Source organism: Callospermophilus lateralis, unplaced genomic scaffold (genome assembly GCF_048772815.1).
Source record: "Callospermophilus lateralis isolate mCalLat2 unplaced genomic scaffold, mCalLat2.hap1 Scaffold_614, whole genome shotgun sequence".
Lineage (NCBI taxonomy): Eukaryota > Metazoa > Chordata > Mammalia > Rodentia > Sciuridae > Callospermophilus > Callospermophilus lateralis.
The window spans coordinates 360,458-378,650 of NW_027514637.1; positions in this window are offsets into that span (position 1 = coordinate 360,458).

Sequence of the window (18,193 nt, forward strand, 5' to 3'; positions counted from 1 at the left end):
AATTACTGGCATCTCTGTTCTACACCACTTTCATAAAACCCAGTCAATCAAGGCACTGTCTCGCATGCTCAAGATCAGCAACAGCACATCCAAAGGTTCTCCAGTGCCACCAGGTCATGGGAATTTCAAAAATTTCATGGTATTTTTCTAGCCATTTTTCTAGGATGATGTTGCAAGCACTGTGGGTTTCAATATATTCAGGAACCGTTAAATGGTGAAGAATCACATTTCAATGAAAGCTCTGGAGAACTCTCACAGGCAAGGCTTCCAAAATAGGGGCCAAAAGGTCACTTGAAGCCAGTCCTATTGAGGTCTACAATATGAGGTCCTTGTGTTTTTTGACTCTGAACTATGGCTGCCATGTCTTTCAGAATACAATCAAGTGATATTCTGGCTGAGATTCCCAGTGCTCTGTGGAAAGCCACCCTGGGCCTAGATCTCAGTTTCCAAGGGCGACTTTCATTGCGTGGCTTTCTAAAATCCCAAAACAATTCATGGCAATACTTCTCTGAGGTCAGTTCTAGAACTCAGTCTCTAAGGGGAATCACACCAGAGTTCAAGCCCAGGTGAACCCAGTCATTTCTTCCAACCACCACACAAATGACCACAATTAAAACCAAAACACTCCACACGGCCCAATCTTCTTCCATATAAACACTCATCATATCCTTTGGCTGGACTTTTCCATAAGGGGTGCAGCCCAAGACAGTGTCCAAAATAAGCTCCCTTAACCCTCATTTGCCTAAAGTCAGGGTGGCCTGGACACCCTTACTGTAAACCAGGAGTGATCAAATAGGTCTGCCATTAATACTTTTCCACTTCTTCAATTTTAGGCCTTTTAACTGTGGCATTTAGATTATTTATGTGAACTGTAGTCAAGAGAAAACCCAAGCACCTATGGGATAGCCTCTCCATGGCTTTGAAGAATTCATTTGACCCAAAGGATCCTTATTCTCACTTGATGGAGGTCAGAAACCTTACAGAGAAAGGCGAGAGACTTCATCTACAATGACTGTAATTTTTGCCATTTTGATTTTGTATGCACACATGGGATTTTTCTTTACATCCATCAGGTGTTGGGAATCTAACCCACAGACTCACACAGGGCCAAGAGACTGATTCAGACACATCCCTTTCCATAGCAGTTAAGTAAAGAGCCACAGGTAATGCCCATTAATATCCATTTGAAAACTGGTTACTTCAGGCTTCACAAAGGGGTGGCCTGAGGCAAAGACTTTCCTGACATTCAGGGCAAAAGAACAATAGGCAAGCAAAAGCCCCAAAGCAGAGTTTCTCCACTGAGACTTTACTGGTCACACTGATATCTGAGTTTTCTGAGATGCTCGCCATTCCCTTCAGCTATCCTGTACATGGCCATATCACAGAGCTTGGAGGTGGTAAATATCTTGGACAGAAAACCATGAGCCTATTCTGGAGTGTAGCCAGAATTCAAGAAGGAAACAAGAACTTAGGAAGTTTGAAGGTGTTGCCCTTCGATAAGGCAAGCCACAGTCCATTTATATATTGGGCAGGATTGATGCTGGGAAGCTTTCTACTAGACAGGACACATCCATTGATGCATTCTCTTTTCTAATGTCTACAACCACAGACACACTGGGAAACACAGACATAGAAACACTTGCCTTGTCAAACGACTTACTAGAAACAGTTCACTCCAAACCAAACAAACCGCCTTTCCTACATTTTCTCAGAACATGAGACAAAACCACAAACACACAACTAAAACCACAAATGCATCTCCTTTCCCCAAGTAGGTCTGTGACTATTCGGAGTGTACTCTCACTGGTGAGCCTTACTATGTTCCTCTGAAATGGCCTGTCCTGTCTCAGATATGGTCTCCTTGGCCAACTCTGAAAATGTCAGGAGCCCACGGTGAGCCACTACTTGCTTTCTCTGGAAAGGCCAGTCTTAAAGCTTTCCTGGCATTTGGCCATCCTCACATCAGTATATACCAAAAAAAGACTTTCTCTGTCATTGGAATATCCAAACAAGTGAGCCCACTGGGACTGGGACTGGGACTGGCTCTGGGTGCCTGGCTTCCTATATCGCAAGTTCAGAGAGTTCCATCACCAAGGAATAGAGATGAGGTCACTTCCTTCAGGAACTGAATGAGGTCACTGCCTTTGCAACCACATTGTCCTAACAGTTGCTTCCAAGGGTCCCATGAGATGGATGCTGCCCCTATTTCCCGTGACACTTTCACAAGTTAGAATGTTATATCACCCATAGGCACCCGTGAACAGCTCTCCACACAGGCCTGGATTCGTCCATCTTCTGTACATTAGGAACAGAGAGGCTGATTCAGACAGAACCCCTCATCCAGACAAGGCTGTTTTCCATGGAAGAAGACTTTTGCACTCTCTGGTCCTTCATAGCTGCCTACCTCATCTCCAGGGATTATTTCTGCATGGAACTTTGAGGTTTTCAGCAGGTGTTATATCCCCTACATTCCTTATTGTAAGACCAACACTGTCCCTGCTCTTCTATAAAGTTAGAATTTGGGAACAGTATATGGTTTGGGTTAATTACATGTTCGATTTGGGTTAGGAATCATTTGGCTGGATGAATAATGGTATTGAAAACCTGCGATATTTATAAGAATATAGAGGTCAAATATATGTATGAAAACAGAAATCTAAGTAAGATTTGAAGCCCAGAAAGGGATTGGGCCCTTGATTGGGAGACTTAGCTTTGAATTATGTTCTGCACAGATGTCTCAGATGAATCAATACACAATGGCATCGTACCTTGTACCTTGGATGATTAAATGTTGAAGAGAACATCCATTCTAAAAAAGATAGTCAGTAGGATTTGGGAGATAGTCGGTAGATTCAGAAAGAAGAGAGAGTATAGTATTTGGACCAAAAGTTGTTTAGCAATTGGGTTTCAGGTAGAGAGTGAATGTAAATGTCAGCACAAATGCACAGTCAAAATGATGAACTGGGAAATTATGAAGGAAAAGAGATATCAATAGAGACATTAGGATATCATGCAAAGTTTAAGGTGAGTGATAGGATTAGACATTTTAAACAGGGTTGAGTTTGAATATATAATCTTAGAAAGAAACAAATATGTAGTCAACAATTGGATTGACATTTCAGAGCATTAGGCAACCTGGACATGGATGTTTTCAGAAATCCATGCTCACTTTAAATTTAGGCTTTGGTACAATTATAAGTGTGACCTTTGCTTTATTTTCCAGAATATTACTGTGATAAAATGTATATGTAGGTCAGCTGACATGAGTATTTCTTCCACGATTTCTGGGAGCAATATTTTGGAGACGTATAAATGAGTATTGGGAGTACAAAGAGGTGTACCATCTCTCTATGAATATAGAGATAATGCAAGAATAGACTATACTGAGAGTAAATAATATAATTGGTAAACGTTAAATAACGGATTGAATTGATTTCTGAAAATATACAGGAAATCTTATATTGATATACAATCATTCATTCGAACCAGTAATACTTCTAATGGTAATATTAGGGTTATATTTTATCATGACGAGTGTGTGAGTTTTGCTTCAAAAGTGATTATGGAAATCAAAAATAATGTGTTTAGAAAGAAGTCTCATGAACAGTCTTGTGAAGAAACATGGAGGAATACATGTGTTCTGAAGAAGGAAGTTGTTGAAAGTGAAACAAATGCCTATAAATTTGCTAACTTGTGTATGAAATATATATCTTATGATGGGCATAACCTGAAGAAATAGTAATGTACCAGTGTTGACTAAAAATGAACATCAAAATACATATCATGTTCCATAATAATCTACTTGCATTGATGTGACACTGGGTCAGTTACTGTAGAAATATTAGGATTCCTATGCACCATTCACTGAAGTTAGTTTTCAGTTCTAGGAAACAAATATGTATTTCAGGTGGATGAATATTTCTGAGAATAATCTTTTGAAAATTTGATTATAAATCCACATACATGAATACGAATGAATTTAGGGAGTGTACAATAAGACACATATATTTCATATTTTGAAAAATTTGGAGAGTGAATATATATATATATATATATATATACACACACACACACACACACACACACACACACACACACACACACACACACACATTAAAAAGTAGCAACATATATGCCAATCGAAATTCTTCATGAAACGTATATCATCCACTGATCTAAAAATATTCATTATACTGAATATGATTTTATTTATCATGTTGGTCATCTAAGAAGCTCACCCATAGGTTGAATTTTCAGTTCTAACTGTGTTTAGGAGGAGTGATCTCTTCTCCCAATTTGTATCTGCCAAGTCAGCCACCTCACAAGAATGTACATGTGATAACAGGTACGATTCTATATGTGCATATGAAATTACATGTACTGAATTGGCTACAGAGAAAGGCAGAGAGGAATTCACCTATTTGTTACCTTTAAAAACACATGGATCTTCTTCTATTTCTCTCTTTATGGTTCTGTAGTTTTCATTGTATAAGTCTTTCACCTCTTTTGTTAGTTTGATTCCCAAGTATTTTTTTTTTTTTGAGGATATTGTGAATGGAGTGTTTTTCCTCATTTCCGATTCAGAAGTTTTGTTACTGATATACAGAAATGCCTTTGATTTGTGCGTGTTGATTTTATATCCTGCCACTTTCCTGAATTCATTTATTAGTTCTAGTAGTTTTTTTGTAGACCCTTTTGGGTCTTCTAGGTATAGAATCATGTCATCCGCAAACAGTGATAATTTAAGTTCTTCTTTTCCTATTTTTATGCCTTTAATTTTTTTCATCTTTCTAATTGCTCTGGCCAGTGTTTTGAGAACTATATTGAATAGAAGTGGTGATAGAGGGCATCCCTGTCTTGTTCCTGATTTTAGAGGGAATGCCTTCAATTTTTCTCCACTCAGAATGATGCTAGCCTGAGGCTTAGCATAGATAGCTTTCACAATTTCGAGGAAAGTTCCTGTTATCCCTAGTTTTTCTAATGTTTTGAATATAAAGGGATGCTGTACTTTGTCGAATGCTTTTTCTGCATCTATTGAGATGATCATATGGTTCCTATTTTAAGTCTATTTATGTGGTGAATAACATTTATTGATTTCCGTATATTGAACCATCCTTGCATCCCAGGGATTAATCCTACTTGATATTGGTGCACAATTTTTTTGATGTGCCTTTGTGTCCGATTCACCAGAATTTTATTGAGGATTTTTGCATCTAGTTTCATCAGAGATATTGGTCTGTAGCTTTCTTTCTTTGAGGTGTCATTGTCTGGTTTCGGAATCAGGGTGATGTTGGCCTCATGAGAATAAATTTGGCAAAGCTCCCTCTTTTTCCACTTCCTGAAATAACTTGAAAAGTATTGGTATTAATTCTTCTTTAAAGGTTTTGTAAAACTCCGCTGTCTACCCATCTGGTCCTGGGATTTTCTTGGTTGGTAGTCTTTTGATTGCTTCTTCAATCTGATCCATTGATATTGGTCTGTTCAAATTGTGTGTATCCTCCAGACTCAGTCTGGTCAAATCATAGGATTTAAAAAATTTATGGATGTCTTCACTCTCTTCTATTTTATTGGAATATAGGTTTTCAAAATAATTTTAAAAATGTGGCATTTATACACCATGGAGTATTACGCAGCACTAAAAAATGACAAAATCATGGAATTTGCAGGGGAATGGATGGCATTAGAGTAGATTATGCTTAGTGAAGCTAGACAATCCCTAAAAAAACAAATTCCAAATGTCTTCTTTGATATAATGAGAGCAACTAAGAACAGAGAAGGAAGGAAGAGCAGGAAGAAAAGATCAACATTAATCAGAGACATGAGGTGGGAGGGAAAGGGAGAGAAAAGGGAAATTGCATGGAAATGGAGGGAGACCCTCAATGTTTTACAAAATTATATATAAGAAGTTGTGAGTGGAAGGGGAAAATAAAGAAGTAGGAAAATGAATTACAGAAGATGGAGTAGAGAGAGAATATGGGAGGGGAGGGGAGGGGAGGGGGGAAAGTAGAGGATAGGAAAGGTAGCAGAATACAACATATACTAATAGGGCATTATGTAAAAATGTGGATGTGTAACCGATGTGATTCTGCAATCTGTATTTGGAGTAAAAATGGGAGTTCATAATCCACTTGCATCTAATATATGTAATACAAGATGTCAAGAGTTTTGTAATATTTTGAACAACCAATAAAAAAAAAACACATGGAGAACTATTTCAACAAAAATTTGACTAGATTTATAACTCCTACCCTGTATAATGCAAAAGGCAAGTCCAACTATACACTATGCCTTGTCTGAACTGCTTGAATTTCTATTCTGTTTGGGTTATTTTTCTCCATCATATTAGAATTATTAGTCAGAGTCTAGTACGGTATGGGTTAGTTTCAGGGATTCAGTATTTTGAATGGAAAATAGGAAAATAAATCCAATGTGTATGTAAATATGTGCTACACAAAAATCTTCCCACTCTCATCCAGAACAATGCCTTGACTTTACCTTCACCCCAAGTAAAACACAATTAGAGGAGAAGAGTTAGAAAATCTGTGAATACATATCTGGAATGAAATATGCTCAAGAGTTCACAACCTTTAAGGTGGTAGAGAAGTTTCCAAAAGTTAGGAACAGGTAAATATTCCACAAAAATAGAGCTCTGCTGGACTAAAGACTTCTTGAGAAACTGCCTCTGAGTTTGGGCACTTGAAATATTTGTTGTTGTCAGGAGCTTTAGCTTCCTTTGTAGAGAGACCATCAAAGCTGGGTATGTATCTAAGTGACCTGGAGGACATGGTTTCTTATTTTCTAATGAACATGAGGCAGCAGTGCTGAATTCTCTCTTTGTAGGTGAACTCTGGCCACTGGGGCTAACTCTTTCCGTGTGGACTGTAAAGACATTCGGTCATCCTCCATTTGTCGTGGTGTTTCTTGCTGCTTCAATGCGAGCTTGGTATTTGCTTCACACAATACAAGGAGTTCAACTGGGACACAGTGCTAAAGGGAGTTCTGTCATGTGCGGTGTTTCAGGGTCTGCAGGATAATGTACCACCCAGGCTTCAATCACACATAGTTTGCATCCTTGACCATAGCAATCTGATTCTGAAGATTGCCCTGAAAACTCTCCATATAAAATGATGCCTTTACATAGAAGGGTCTGCTGGCTGCACCATGTCAGTTACAAGCCATTTGGAAGCCAATGGCAGATCCACATGGCCCCACCACAGATATTTTCTCACACACCTGCACACAACTTCTCTAGGCCCACTTCTCATCAGGCCCCAACTTACTGGCATCTCTGTTCTTACACCATTTTCATGGTCATGGGAATTTCAAAACTTTCATGGTATTTATCTAGCCATTTTTCAAGACTGATGTTGGAGGCATTGTGGGTTTAAATTCATTCAGGAATCATTCAATGGTGAGGAAGCTCATTTGAATGAAAGCTCTGGTGAAATCTCAGAGGCAAGGCTTCCCAAAGAGTGGCCAAAAGGTCACATGAACCCAGGCCTATTGCTGTCTACAATGTGAGGTCCATGTGTGTTTTGACTCTCATCTATGGCTGCCATGTCTTTCAGAATAAAACCATGTGATATCCTGGCTGAGATTCGCAGTGCTCTGTGGAAAGCAAACCTGGGCCTAGATCTCAGTTTCCAAGGGCGACTCTCATGCGTGGCCAACTAAAATCCCAACACATTTCATGATAATACTTCTCTAAGGTCAGTTCCAGAACCCAGTCTCTGAGGGAAATCACACCAGATTTCAGCCCAGGTGTACCCAGTCATATCTTCCAACTACCACACAAATGATGACAATTAAAATCAAAACACTCCCACATGGCCCTCATCTTCTTCCATATATTCACTCTAATCCTAAGCTCTGTCTGGATGTTTCCATGAGCGGGGAAGTCCAAGAGAGTGTCCAAAATAAGCTCCCTTGCCCCTCATTGCCTAAAGTCATGGTGGCCTGGACACCCTTCCTGTGAACCAGGTGTGATCAAATAGGCCTGCCCTTAATACGCCTAGGCTTCTCCAATTTGAGGCCTACCGACTGTCAGGTAAAGATTTTTTTATGTGAACTGGAGTCATGAGAAAACCCAAGAACCTATGTGCTAGACTCTCCAGGGCTTTGAAGAACTCATTTGACACAAAAAATCCCTATTCTCACTTGATGGAGGTCAGGAGCCTTACAGAGGAAGGTGAGAGACTTCATGCACAGGGACTGCTCTTTTGGCCATTTTGGTTATGGATTCACACACGCACACACGGAATGATCCATCAGGTGATGAGAATCTAAGCCACAGCCTCACACAGGTCAAAGAGGCTGATTCAGACACATCCCTTTCCAAAGCAATTAAGCAAATACCCACTGGTGATGCCCATTCATTTCCATTTGAAAACTGTGTGCTTCAGGCTTCACAAAGGTGTGGCCTGAGACAAAGAGCTTCCTGACATTCTGGGCAAATTAACAATAGGTAAGCAAATGGGCCAAAGTAGGGTTTCTCTACTGAGACTTTACAAGACACACTGATGTCTGAGTTTTCTAAAATGCTCCAATTCCCATATATTAAATTATGTAGAGACATTAATGAACAAGAGCAAGTCATGGCAGCTGCAGTAAAACAGGCTTTAGAACAAGGGCAAGTCGTGGCAGCTGCAGTAAAATAGGCTTTAGATGCCAGGACAAGAACATGCTATAATTGTGAACAAACAGGACATTTTAAAAGGAATTGCCCCATAAGAGGAGGGTTTAACAAAACTAGGTATCAAAGGAGTAGAATACGGGGTATTTACCCAGGATGCCATACAGGGAGACATTGGACTAATGAATGCCATTCTCAAACCATCATAAAGGGTAGTACATTATCAAAAAACAAACAAGGAGCAGGTGTTTATCCATGATATCATGGAGAAAGGCATCAGGTTACGTTGCCAGAAAATGGACAGGGGGACCCAATGCTCTCGGGCCCCAAACCACAAATATCCGGAGCACTGGAGGAATCCAGCAACCCCATCAGGGTAGTGCCAAGGACACATTGTCCATCAGAGCCCTCAACAGACAAACCAGAGGGAGTGCAGGGTTGGACATCTGCACCTCTGTCAGAGCAGTACTAACTCCAGAGATGGGAGTTCAAATCATTCTCTCAGGGGTAAAAAACCTCTTCCCCAAGGAGCAGTAGGCTTATTATTGGGACGCAGCTCTTCTACTCTAAAAGGACTTATGATAAGTCCTGGGGTAATTGATCCTAATTATGAAGGTGAAATAAAAATTATAGCCAGTTCTCCAAAGGGTATATCAGTAATTTCACCAAAAGACAGAATAGCACAGTTACTAATAATACCACGCTTACATGATAAATTTTCCAGTCGTGTTGTAGAAAGAGGTTCCAAGGAATTAGGCTGCACAGATGTAGATTTGGCTATGTTTTCTCTAAAGTTAGATTCTCGCCCCATGCTAAAACTAAATATTCAAGGACATGAATTAAATGGGCTACTGGATACAGATGCAGAACTTAGCATCATCTCTCATCCAGAATGGCCAAAATATTGGCCATTACAACCATCCACTCAAACACTTCAAGGCCTAGAATTGGCGACTAATCCCCATCGAAGAGCAATGGTATTAGATTGGAAGGATCCTGAAGGATGTGAAGGAACTATACAGCCATATGTATGGATCATCTTCCAGTAAATTTATGGGGATGAGATGTCCTAGATGAATTAGGTTTGAAATTAACAAAAAACATCAATTAAAATGTACCCACGATTATGGTTAGACAAGGTTTTAGGATAGGAAAAAGATTAGAAAAACAATATCAAGGTATAGCAGCCCCAATACTAATAGATCAAGGAAGAGACAGAAATGGGTTGGATTTTAAGAAAGGGACACTAAGACAATAAAAATTACTTGGAAATAAGAAAGACCAGTATGGTTTCCTCAGTGGACCCTGACTAAAGAAAAGGTACCAGCAGCCCATGATCTGGTCAAACAACAATTAGCAGAAGACATATACAACCATCTGTATCTCCCCATAATACTCCCAGTTTTGTCATCAAAAAGTAATCTGGTAAATGGAGAATATTGCAAGATTTAAGAGGCATTAATAATGAGATGGTTATTATGGGACATGCTCAATCGGAGATTCCTCAATTATCTGCTTTGCCAAAACTTGGTATGATTTATTTATAGATAATAAAGATTTTTTTTTCATTTCCAATTCAACCTTAGGATAGTCCATGTTTTGCATTTACTAACCCTGCACTGAATCATGAAGGTCCTGATCAGAGATACAAATGGAAAGTACTCCCTCAAGGGATGGCTAATAGCCCAACTATGTGTCAAATTTATGTTAACAAAGTAATCCAGCCACTTAGAAATCAAAATCCTGAACTACAAATATTTCCCTATATGGATGATATATTATTAGCACACAAAGCTAAAAACACATTGCTAGAATGTTATGCCACACTTAAAAACTTATTAAAAAATATAAACTAGAGATAACAATAGATAAAGTAGAATTAAATTTTCCAATAAATTATTTAGGAGTTCTATTATCCTCAACCATGGTCTCTCAACCAAAAATTCAAGTATGAATAGATCAACTCAAATCACTTAATGACTTTCAAAAGTTATTAGGAGACATAAATTGGTAAGGCCTTATCTAGGTATACGCACAGTAGAGTTGGAACCTTTTTTGATATCCTAAAAGGTCCATCAGATCCAAATTCACCCCGCATGTTAACGCCTGAAAGAAGAAAGGCATTAAAAATTATTGAAACATATATGGAAAATATGCATTTGGATAGAATTGATAAAATATTGCCTTTATTATTTATTGTACTACCAACAAAAAATATTACTACAGGAGTATTTTGGCAAGCAGGTACATTATTATGGATGCATTTATCTTATTCTCCTAACACTATTCTTACTCAGTATACTGAGGCTGTAGGACAATTAATACTGAAAAGAATAAAAGCAGCAAAGGGAGTGTTCGGAATTTCTCACAATAAAATAATTACTCCATATACTCTGAATCAAATTGATGAGTTAGCTAATGAGTTAAATACTTGGGCAATAATCATGTGCACATCTAATATTTCATTTGATAATCACTTACCTTCTAATCCTTTATTGTCTTTTTGATCATCTCATCCTGTAATTTTTCCAAAAATGACAAGAAAAACACCTATAATGAATGCTCCAAATATATTCACTGATGGGTCAAATAATGGTACAGCAGCAATAGTTACACCTGATCAAACTTTTACATTTCTAGTACCCAAACAATCATCTCAAAAGGTAGAGCTTAATGCAGTATTACAAGCTTTTGTGATGTTTAAAGATTCTGTAATTAATTTATTTTCCGATAGTCAGAATATAGTTAATGCTATAGTATCCCTTGAAGATGATGGAAGGATTTCCCCTTCCTCTACTGTTTTCTGTTTGCTTTCCACTATACAAAGTCTAATCTTGGACATAAAAGATCTGTTCTTTATAGGAAATATCAGAACACATACAGGATTGCCTGGAGCCCTTAGTTTGGACAATGACTTAGCAGATAAAACTACACATGACATACATATTTTCTCTATAGTAGAAGAAACTACAAATTTTCATAAAAAGTTCCATGTCAATGCTAATAGCTTACAAAGTGCTTTAAAATAACTAAGGAAAAAGCTAGACAAATAATAAAACAATGTCAAAATTGTGTGACCTTTTTACCACACGTTAATCTTCGAGTCAATCCTAGAGGATTGATACCTAACCATATTCGGCAGATGAACGTCACAAACTTGACAGAATTTGGAAAATTAAAATATTTGCATGTTACAGTTGATACTTCTTCTGGATTTTTGATGGGCTCCCTTCTTGTTGGAGAAAAAAACTAAAGATGTTATAGATCATTGCTTACAAAATGTTGCCACTGTGGGCGTTCCAAAACAGTTAAAAACAGATAATGCCCCTGGTTATACTTCTACCTCTTTTAAACAATTTTGCTCATCATTTGGCATCACTCATATAACAGGAGTCCCATACAATCAGCAGGGACAAGGTATAGTTGAAAGAGCACATCAAACTATTAAAACGTACTTACTAAAGCAAAAAGAAGGAATTGGGAAGGGGTATATATTCCCCAAAGATAAACTTAAAATAACCCTTTTTACTCTAAACTTTTTAAATTTGGATTCATCAGGGCTTAGTGCTTCAGAAAGGCATATATGTCCAAAAAATGTACATAAGCCCAAGGTACTTTGGAAGGATATTCTAACAGGACAATGGAAAGGTCCTGACCCAGTAATTGTCTGGAGTCCGGGGTCTGTTTGTGCGTTTTCACAGGGAGAACAGGAGCCGATTTGGATTCCAGAGAGATTAACTAAAGAGATTTCTACAGACCCAAAAGAAGATGATTTGGCTCAAATCAATTACAGCTGATATCCAGAACTCCAGTTTGGCTATTCTTACATCTGTGACAGAACCAGGATGTTTTTGTTCAATATCTATTTTATTATTGCCCTTTCCCATATCATGAAGTTCTATTTTGTTTTTTGAGCTCATACAGACCTAGGTTAATGTTTTGTTGATCAGTTCTATTTTTGGACTATAGAGTTTTTAGACTTTGCAATGGAGATTTCACATGTAAAAAGTTATAAAGCCTTTGCTATTATGTTATGTGTTGTATGTATTATATTATGTGTGCACACTTGTGTTTTGTGTTATATGTTTGAATGTACATAACCATATATCATATGTGATGATCGCTCATGAAAAAATGGATCCAAATATATTTTTTTTAATTCACGTGATGTAAATATTTTAATTTAAATTGGGTAAACACCTGTTGAGGATTGTTTTAAAATGTGAACAAAAAGGGAGGTTAACAGATCTGTTTGCTTTCTTTCACCTTTCCTTTTCATTATATTTAATAATTCTCTTCAAGACAATGTAAATTGTAAAGAAAATTGTTTTCTTTTAGTGCCTTCTGGAATGTTACATGATTTTTTCTTTAGGCATTGTTGCCAGAATTTCTATCTTCATCCCAGTGCCTGTGAAGACAAAGATAAAACCAATCTACAGCTTCTGCAAAAGCCATCACTGAACTGCTTGCAGAACTTGCCTGGACTATGTATCACTTGTATGCATTGTGAACTCACCTGCATGCATTGTGATCAATATGTTGGTGCATCGACTTGTGGTAGTGTTGGGGTATTTTTGCTGATGATGTCATCGGTGGTACAATTTTTCCAAAAGGAGCCCTCAATTGGCTTGGTGTATCTTCCTCCCTTCTGCTTGTCATGGTCCTTCAGCTAAAATTTGGGGGCCAACAGAGATGAGACAAAGAACCTCACCCCCCCCACTGGTACAAAGACCTCTCCAAGGTTGTGGCTGTATACTGGACGTGTAGTTAGTGACGGGTAAGATCCAATTGCAATGGTACCAACCTAAGACTGGAGGCTGACACCTTGAGGTCAGCTCATTCGATAATGGGTAAGGACCATATGTACTATTGGACCACCTAAGGCAGGCATGGTCCCTAAGCCACATGTGTGTTGTTTAAACAGAGAGGGGGAGATGTTGAGAGCCACAGCCCGAGGGGCCAAAGGAAACTTTCAGACTGCCAGCTGATGGTTGGCTCACAGCGGCCCCAGCAACATCTAGCTGAATGGCAACTCTGCGATGATGCCCATTGGGCTGTTTCCCCACCCTTTCAAACTACCAAGCTGCTCCTTGGGGGACTTTTTTGGCTCTGCCCAAATGACCCAGCCAATCGAACTCAAGAGCAGGAGGAGTGGAGAGGTTGAGAGCTTGTGGGAAGCTGGTGGTGGCAGTTGTGCTCTGAGGGTATTTCCTGAGGAGCTATTTTTTTGGCGTGTGTGGTTCTAAAAATAAAGTTAATTTCTTTTGACAAGTGGCTCCTGAATTGTGCCCAGCCAGACTGTGGCAATCATAAATTGATGAAGAAAAATAACCGAAACAGAATAGAAATACAAGGAGTTCAGAGGAGGCATGGTGTATAGCTGGATTTACCTTTTGTATGATAAAAGGTAGGTGTTATTAATCTAGTCAATATTAAATTGAAATAATTCTCCGTGTGTTTTAAAGTTAACAAATATGTGAATACCTGTCTCCCTATATCTGTAGCCTATTCAGCACATGTATTTTTGTATGCACATATAGAATCCTACCAGGTATCACATGTACATTTTTTTTGAGGTGGCTGACTTGGCAGATACGAATTGTGAAAAGAGATCACTACTCCTAAACGTTTTTGGAATTGAAAATTAGAACTATGGGTGAGCTTCCTAGTTGAACAAGATAATACATAAATCCATGTTCAGTAAAATGAATATTTTTGGATCTGTGGATGATATATATTTCATGATGAATTTCGATTGGCATATATATTGCTACCATTTAATGTCTGTGCATTTGTGTGCATATAAAATGCATATTTCATATGCATTTTTCAGCATATCAAATATATGTGTCTTATTATACAATCCCTAAATGCATTCATATTCATGTATGTGGATTTATAATCAAATGTTCACAAAATTATTCTCAGAAACATTCATCCACCTCAAATATATATTGTTTCCTAGTGCTGAAATCTAAATTCAGTGAATGGTGCATAGAAGTCCTAATTTTTCTACAGTAACTGACCCACTTTAACATCAATGCAAGTAGATTACTATGGTACATGATGTGTATTTTGACGTTTATTTTTATTGAACACTGTTACATGACTATTTCTTCAGTTTATGCACATCATAGGATATATATTTCATTCACAAGTTTGCAAATTTATAGGCATTTGTTTCACTTTCTATCACTTCCTGCTTCAGTACACATGTATTCCTACATGTTTTTTGACTGGTTTTTTCATGAGACTACTTTTTATTTTAGGTTTCAATAATCACTTTTGAAGCAAAACTCACACACTCTTCATGACAAACCATAACCCTAATATTACCATTAGATGTATAAATGGTTGTAATGAATGTATGTATATAAATATAAGATTTCCTGTATGTTTTCAGATATCAATTCAATCCATTATTTAATGTTGGAACCAGTTATATTACTTATTCACAGTATGGTCTATTCATTCATTTTATCTATTTTCGTAGACACAGGGTATACCTATTTGTACACCCAATACTAATTTATACAACTTCAAAATATTGCCCACAGAATTAGTGGAAGAAATACTCATGTCACCTGATCTACATATACACTTTATCACACTAATATTCTGGACACAAAATGCAAAGTTCACACTTATGATTGTACCAAAGCCTAAATGGAAAGTGAGCATGGATTACTAAAAACAACCAAGTCCAGATTGCCTAATGCTCTCAAATGTCAATCGTATTGGTGCTAAATATTTGTTTCTTCCTAAGATTGTGTATTCAACCTGTACCCTGTTGAAAATGTCTAATCCTATCATTCAATTTATACATTGCCTGATTTCTTAATGTCTCTATTCATATCTGCTTCCCTATATATTTTCCCCAGTTCATCATTGTGACTGACTCTTCACATGTGCTGAAATTTACATTCATTCTCTACCGGAAACCCTATTGTTACAGAACTTTTTGTCCAAATCCTATACTCACTCTTCTTCCTAAACCTACTGACTATCTTTCTAATCCTACCGCCTACCCTTTTTGAGTGGATGGTTTCTTCTACATTCAATCATCCAGTTTACAAGGTCCTATGTCATTGTTTATCAATTTATCTGAGACATCTGTGCAGAAGGTATTTCAAAGCTAAGTATTCCAATCAAGGGCCCAATGCTCTTCTGGGCATCAAATCTTACCCAGACTTCTGTATTTATACTTATATTTCACCTATATATTCTTGTAAATATCACAGGTTCCAAATACCATTATTCATCACACAGAATGATTCCTAACCCAAATTTAACCTGTTATTACCCTAACCATACACTGTTCCCTCAATCTAACTTTACAGAAAAGCAGGGACAGAGTTAGTCTTACAATACAGGAGTGTAGGGGATATTCCACCTGCTGAGAACCTCAAAGGTCCATGCAGAAATGATCCCTGGAGAAGTTGTAGGCAGCAATGAAGGAGGGAAAAAAAGAAAACTTCCATGGTAAACAACCTGGTCAGGATGAAAGGATGTGTCTGAATCAGCCTCTTTCATCTTAATGTAGAGAAGATGGACCAAACCAGGCCTGTGTGGAGAGCTGTTCCTGGGTGCCTATGGTGAAATACCATTCTAACTTGTGAAAATGTCACAGGAAGAAGGGGACCCTGCACCTCATGGGACCCTTGGAAGCAACTGTTAGGACAAAGTGGTTGCCAAGGCAGTGACTTCATTAACTTCCTGAAGGAAGTTACCTCACATAACTTCCTTGGTGATGGAACTCTCTAAATTTGGGATTCAGGAAGTCAGGCAACCACAGCCAGTCCCAGTCCCAGTCCCAGTGGTCTCACTTGTTTGGGTTAACCAAGGACAGAGTCAGTCTTTCTTGGTACCTAGTGATGTGAGGATGGCCAAATGCCAGGAAAGCTAAGAAGAGGGGCCTTTCCTGAGAAAGCAGGTTGTGGCTCACCATTGGCTTCTGACAACTTCACAGATTTGGCCAAGGAGACCAGAACAGAGACAGCACAGTCCACTTCGGGGAAATATAGTATGGCCCACCCATCAGAGGACACTCCGGATAGTCACAGACCTACTTTGGGGAAGGAGGTGCCTTTTTGAGTGTGGGTGTGAGTTTGTGGTTTTGTCTCATGTTCTGAGAATAGGTAGCAAAGGCAATTTGTTTGGTTTGGAGAAGACTGTTTTTAGTATGTTCTCTGAAAAGGTGAGTGTTTCTATTACTGTGTATCCCACTCTGTCCGTGGTTGTAGTATTAGAAAAAGAATGCATCAATGGGTGTGTTCTGTCTAGTAGAAACTTCCCAGCATTCATACTGCCAATTTATGAATGGACTGCGGCTTGCCTTATCAATGGGCAAAACCTACTATCTTCCTAAATTCCTGTTTTCTTCCTGAATTCTGGACACTCTCCAGAATAGGCTCATGGTTTTGTGTCCAAGATATGTACCACCTCCAAGCTCTGTCACATGGCCATGTACTGGATAGCTGAAGGGAATTGTGAGCATCTCAGAAATCTCAGATATCAGGGTGACCAGGAAAATCTCAGTGGGGAAACCCTGCTTTGGGCCTTTTGCTTACCTATTTTTCTGTTGCCCTGAATGCAAGGAAAATCTTTGGCTCAGGCCACCCCTTTGTGAAGCCTGAAGAAAACAGTATTCAAATGGAAATGAATGGGGATCACCTGTGGCTCTTTGCTTAACTGGAAAGAGATGTGTCTGAATCAGCCTCTTGGCCCTGTGTGAAGCTGGGGCTTAGATTGTCAGCACCTGATGGATCTAAAGAAAGATCCCATGTGTGCATCCATAACCAAAATTCAAAAAATCAGTCATTGTGGATGAAGTCTCTCACCTTCCTCTGTTAGGTTCCTGACCTCCATCAAGTGTGAATATGGACCCTTGGGTCAAATGAGTTCTTCAAAGCCCTGCAGATGTGCTAGTGTTTTCTCATGAATACAAACCACATAAAGAATCTATACCTGACAGTCAGTAGGCCTCAAATAGTAGAAGCAGAGCAGTAATAATGGCAGGCCTATTTGATCACTCCTGGTTCACAGGAAGGGTGTCCAGGCCACACTGACTTTAGGCAAATGAGGGGCAAGGGAGCTTATATTGGACACTGTCCTGAGCTGCATCACTCATGGAAACCTCTAGCCAGAAGTTATGATCAGTGTCTATATGGAAGAAAATGAGGGCCATGTGGGAATGTTTTGGCTATAATTGTGGTCATTTTTGTGGCAGTTGGAAGAGATGAGTGGGTCTACCAGGGCTTGAACTCTTGGGTAATTCCCCTTATAGACTGAGTTCTGGAACTGACCTCAGAGAAGTATTGCCATGAATTGTGTTGGGACTTTAGGAGGCCACGCATGAGATTCACCCATGGAATCTGAAATCTAGTCCCAGGTTGGTTTTCCACAGAGCACTGGGAATCTCAGGCAGGATATCACTTGATTTTATTATGAAAAACTTGGCAGCCATAGTGGAGAGTCAAAACACAAATGGACCTCACATTGTAGAGTTCAATGTGCCTGGCTTCATGTGACCTTTTGGCCACTCTTTGGGAAGACTTGCCT